Source organism: Sitodiplosis mosellana, unplaced genomic scaffold (assembly GCF_009176505.1).
Source record: "Sitodiplosis mosellana isolate CC-2019 unplaced genomic scaffold, AAFC_SMos_1.0 Smas_scaffold_6181, whole genome shotgun sequence".
In the NCBI taxonomy this organism is placed as follows: Eukaryota; Metazoa; Arthropoda; class Insecta; order Diptera; family Cecidomyiidae; genus Sitodiplosis; species Sitodiplosis mosellana.
The window spans coordinates 3875151-3881192 of NW_022601422.1; positions in this window are offsets into that span (position 1 = coordinate 3875151).

A 6042-nucleotide genomic window follows, 5' to 3' on the forward strand; every position below is an offset into this window, starting at 1 on the left:
TGTTCTTCAGTTTTGTTGTCGCAATAAGCACCATACATAAAAGCTTGAAAAACTTTCAACCATCTTTCTCTCTCTCTCTCTCTCTCTCTCTCTCTCTCTCTCTCTTGTTTTCTCGTCAGAAGACATCATCGTTCTAAGAAAATAAATACGATGCGATAAAATCGAGAACGGATCCGGTGAGCTCGTTCACTCTCACTTCTCTCTATCACTCTGCGTGTATCGTAATATGCAAATCGAAGAAAATTTTGCACGAAGCTTTCACTCAAATTGCGTAGTTGTTGTTGCTGCTGCTGCTCGTTTCTCGGCTCTGTGGTTTCCATCCGACATTGACGTTAAGCTACAAATGCTCTACCAATAATAAAGTTTCGTGCAAAATGTCATAAATAAAATGACGGTTAACAGCCGAAACGAAGCGGTAGCGCTACTTGTACACACTTTCTCTCTCTCTCTCTCTCTCTCCCATACACACACACACACACATTCCAGGACATTACCCTGTACGCATCATACTTCTTACCTTAACCGAAGCGAATGTGGAATGGTTTTTTGTCAGCGCTTCGTGTGAACAATGTGTTCACACACCAAACGAATGTAGAAGAAGAAAGGAAACAAAAAACCAGCAGCAACAACGAAAAATTAAGGCGAAAAGGTGCGTGCAGCAAACAAACTGCTAGTGATTGTGTGCGCGTGTGTGCGTGTGTGTATTTTCCTATCTTCTTGTTCTTCTCCTTCTTTGGCAAACTTTTGACGCGGCCTGAAAAAAAAAGGATACACGCTGATATAAAATACCCGACTTCATTTGAATATATTAAAAATAATATTTCGGGATACGCATATCTTGTGCGCGTGTGAGAGGGCGATGCGAATGAAACTAAACGGTTTCTCTGCCGAACCGAACCGAACAGATTGCTATTGAGTTCATCTGTGAACAAGAACGAGAGAGAGTGAGACCAGTTATGATGGAATTTTGTAGATGCAAAGCTGGCGAACGAACGCGCTCGTTCCAATGTGCTGTTGCTCTCTTCGCTGTTTGTCTTCGCTTATATATTTATTTATATTTTCTCTTCATGATGGGGACGCCTTTGTGCCCGGTATCTGTTCTACAAACCCAAGCTACAACCGTGATGTGACAACAACGTTGAAACGAAAACGACCAAAGAATCGTTTTAATTGCTTTTGTTTTCGCTTCACCATGGCCTCTCGCATCTCTCTGCGTTGCCATCATAATTTTTGCACAGAGAATCCATTCTGGATTTCTTAGTGTGTATATTTTTTTTTTCTTGTTCATTCTATTTTGTTCACGATCTCTCTATCCCTCACTAGCCCATTCACCACTTTCTCTGTGTGTACCGCTATTCAACAAGGATGATGGTATCTCTGGCCGTTTTTCATCGCGTGCGCGCACTCTCTCTCTCGCTCGCATTTGTTACTATCTATTTGCGTATTTATGTGCGGTGCAATTTCAAAAACGGCAATTATTTTAACAACTTCTGTTTGGTAGCGACGGTCGGAAAAGGAATAGCATGCTGAATTTGACACAAAAATTTTGTAATCATTAAGAAAATTCCAATGTAAAAATTTGTTTTCCTCTGAAGCCGAAGCTCGCTATCTCTTTCTCTCTTGCGGCAGAGAGTTCGAAGCGTTTTTGTGTATGGCACAAGAGGGTGACCATCATCGCCTAGATACACAGAGAAGTCAGAGCAAAGGTTCGGTCGTTGCTTCGAAAATCGTTGCGCCATTTTCAGGACGAGATAGAATCCGAACTTAACGTATACATACCCGTTTTGTATGGGTTGTATAGCTTCGGTTGCGTTCCATTCCCTTTCTCGTCCTTTCTTCGCATTCGTTCGTTCTCTTGCTATTTTATAGATATATATTTTTCTGAAAGCTGATTGCGAATGTCAGACAAGCGAGTGAGCGAAGTGAATGGGCGGGTAAGCATTCGCCCGTTTACTCGCTCGTTTACGACGGTTATTATTAATCGCCCTTATTGTTTTATGGAGATACCCAATGGAAAACGCGAGCATGCTTAATTTTACCAGCTGCAAATAGAAACTAATTTTCAACGAATGCCTTAAATGCGCTTAAAAACCGGCCATACCATACTCGTACTCATACGCATACACGTTCACATTCACTCCTTCTATTGTCGCGCATTTTTCAAATTATTTTCGGTTACTTTCATATACGCTAACGTAGTATTCATTCCCATTGAAATCGGGAGCATTACTATTTTTTTTTTCTGTTGCCGTTTATTGGTTCGAGAGTGCCTCTCGTCGAAAATTGTGCTCGCCATGAATGAATGGAATGATGTGTGTGTGTGAACCCACCGAATGAGCAGAGAGCAACAACCGACAAAAAATGAATCCATGTATTTCATGAATTTCACTCAATCAAAGTCAAGGTATTCCTTCATGTACTCTTACCCCCATACACTTGACGGGAACCTTGATCAGCTCAATTCAAGTATTCACCTTTTTTTTCATGGAAAGAGCGTTTCTGTTGCTGTTGTTGTTGGATTTTTCCCCATTGCATTTTGTGACAATCGAAAATCAATTGCGATTTGAATGGGATGCCATCGAAAATTGTTGGAGAATGAAGAAGCGTCGAAACAATAACTTTCAATTAACAAATCAGTGAAACAATTCGAAATATTCACCCGTCCCTGTATGTCTAGTCAAGACTCAAATTTGGAACGGCAACCGGATGTCCAAAGACAGAAAATATGGATGTTTGACAACAACCAGAGAGTGAGTGAGAGAGACAGGGAAAAAACAGAACCCAGCTTAAACACAAAACCAAATAAAAAAAGAGAGCAAACGTGACGGCAGAGGCTCAGTCAATGAAACATGAAAGGCAAACACGGTGAGTGTGTGCGCGCGCGCACTTTTGGCGCGCTGTTGTAAAAATGTGCTTCAAAGCGCGCGACCCAAAACAATGAGCCGCGAATCGGTTGTTGTGTGCTTGTTTCGGTGGCTTTAACCATATTGCTTGGACTGAGAGCTCATATAATACCATTACAGCTCACATAATATTTATTTCAATAGAAACCCATGACAGTTACTACATTTTTTGTCATTGCTATACTCACCGCCGTGTGCTGTGTATTGCTCGTATTCTTTTTTTGTTCTGTTCGTGTCCCGTACATCTCGTTTCATGGCAAAACGACACCTTTTTTTTTTCGGTGTATGCGGCAGAAATTGATGCCTTTGCCTTTTTAACCGTAGACTCAATGTTAATCGTCGATTGATAATGAGTAAGAGAAAATAAAATAGATGCGCACACACAACGGCCACGGTGGCATTTCATTTTAGTGAATTTCACGAGATGGAAATTTAGGCGAGACGATACGATTCCAACGACAAATTACATTCGATTTATTTCATGGCAAATGTGCGTGATAAGAGTTCATTACTTAATAATTACTAGTTTTGGCCAAAATCACTTTTAATCATGGGCTTAGTTTGATTTGTCTGGATAAGATTTTATGCTCGACACACAAGAGTCACTCGTGTGATGAATGGCAAACCAAATTAAAGGGTACGATTAGTGCGGAACGAAGCAAAATCACAGGAGCAATTCATTAAGAATGGCATCGAGCATCCAGAGCATCTGGATGAAACAATAAAAAAAAAAGCATTTTTGCCTTTGCCGCACATTTTTGCCCATTTTCAGCGTTAAAATAGAGGAACACATTTTTTTCGATGACTCTTTCATGTTTCAAAAATATGGGTTTCAATCTATTGTTTCAAGCTGTCGACTTGGTTGTTTCATTCGGATAAGTGAGAAAAAAAAAACGAGAATTGTTACTGCTCATATTTCTGACAGCTTTGGGCACATAAATCGTTTCGCATTTATAATCATAATTTATAGTCATTGAATTGTGACGGTCGCTGAACACCGAAAGAGAGAGACAGATGCTCACTCACATACTCACTGGACCCTATTAAGTAAGTGACCATTTAAAACTATGTATGGACGAGTTTGTGACATGTGTAATGCCATTATGTCTCGCTGTCCCTGTCGCCAAACGGGAATCGAGTATCCATTTAGTTCCAGGCGTTGTGTGTATTTATCACCAACAAGACCAAAATCAACACGGCGACTGTTGAGCGAGACAGAGAATCACACTTGGCAAGAATAAGGGCAAATTGTGTATGATCCATAAACATGCTCGATCGAATGATATGCATATTTCGATCTAGTATGGTCGATTCTTCATGTGGCCGTCGTCGCCGTTGCTGCCCCGCTCTTCATTCGTAAATGTGTGTTAAATGCTCTAACCGAACATTCACCGATAAGCTTGATGACCCTATTCTAGGTATATTTATTACATCCGTTCTCATCATTACATCTAAATGGTCACACATGATTTGGACGGTATACTTTTTTTTATTCTGGTTTCGGTTTTAGCCCATTTGCTGTGTGGTGTTAATCACTTTTGCTGCTGTTTGATGACTCAATTTTTGGACGATCGATCGAATGAATCGTTTGAAACAGATCATTGAGCTGCTGCACAATATTTCATGCATTGATTCCTTTGAACTACCACATGATGTTTCTTTTCCATCGTTTCAACAGCTTTACACTCGACCACTCTTCGAAATACAGCTCCTAATCGGAAGATGTGTGACGTATTTTATACTATATACGAAAGAAACTGAACAGAAATTGGTTGTCATCTCCTGTTGTTCTCGAACCGAACGCATCGCACCGAACATATTTTCCCGCGCTGATTATGAACCATTTTTGATAATCATGATTGGCATAATTAAATATGGTATCTTGCTTAATAGTAAACCGAGACTCTTTCAATCACCATCAATAATTCTGGGTGACAAATCTCTCAGCAATGAGACGCACTGAGAAAGAGAGAGAGAAAAAAATAATCTCAAATGCGAAGTAGCGCTTGGAATCATTTTTGGAGAACAGTGCAAAAGGCTGTCATTAATAAATTAGAGAGTTCTATCTTCCCTTTTGCATTGATATTTCAAACAGTTGAAATACGCACTCTTTGTAACTGGTTAAAAATAAATTTTTGCCGAGGGAGGCCGCGGTGGCTCTTTCCCACCATTCACAAATAATTCAATGAATTTCATAATATTCCGATTAAGAAGTTTTTTTTTTCGTTCGTAAGTGTTTTTCTTTGTCTTTTCCCGTTGACAACCGTCAAAGATGCTCCGAGGCTAAAAGACAGAGATAGGAAGAAAGAAATAAATAGCGAGAAAGAGAGAGAGAGAGAGAGAGAGAGATAGAAAATTGTGCGAATCATTTTATCGTTTCGAAAAACGTGCTGAATTTCATTAAAATCATACGCGAATACGAGGCGATTTTAATTTTTTATTTTAACACTCTATTTAACAGAGTTCATCATCCCAAATGCTGGCTGAATTTGCTGTATGTGTATGTGTGTATGTCTCGCTTTCCGAGCAACAATAGCAACAGCCACAGCCGTATACTCCATGTTTTTAAATGATGCGCCGTGTCTTACGCTAGCACAAATGGAATGCTCACGTAATCTCTGTGCCAAAATGCCATTTGCCAAATAGTAATATTGACACATTTTCGACTTACTTTGCCATTGTTCGTGACAAGTGAAGGCGGCATCGGATTTTTTCATGGCATACAACGACTGCCATTTCTACGACGACGACGATGCCTCCTCATCAAAACTCTGTCACTCTTGCTAGCAAAAGAGATTAAAATTTAGAAGTTGTGCTGCTGTTGATGGCATTGCTTGGCGCGATTATTGCGCGCAAGCTTTTTGGCCTTTTCGCATATTTGCTTCTGCTGCTGTTGTTGCTGCTGCTCTTTGCATTTTCTATGGCTCTCCGAGAAGGAGAGAGTGAGAGAGAGAGAGAGAGAGAGAGAGAGAGAGAGAGTGTGTGTGTGTATGTCTGTGTTTGAAGAAGAAAATACTCACCACCGCTAATGACAAACGAATGCAATTACGTTTGATTGAAACACGAACACAATGAACTAATTTTTAACTTTAATTCATGTTCAGTTGTTGGTTGTTGTTTTTACAATCTTTATTCTTAT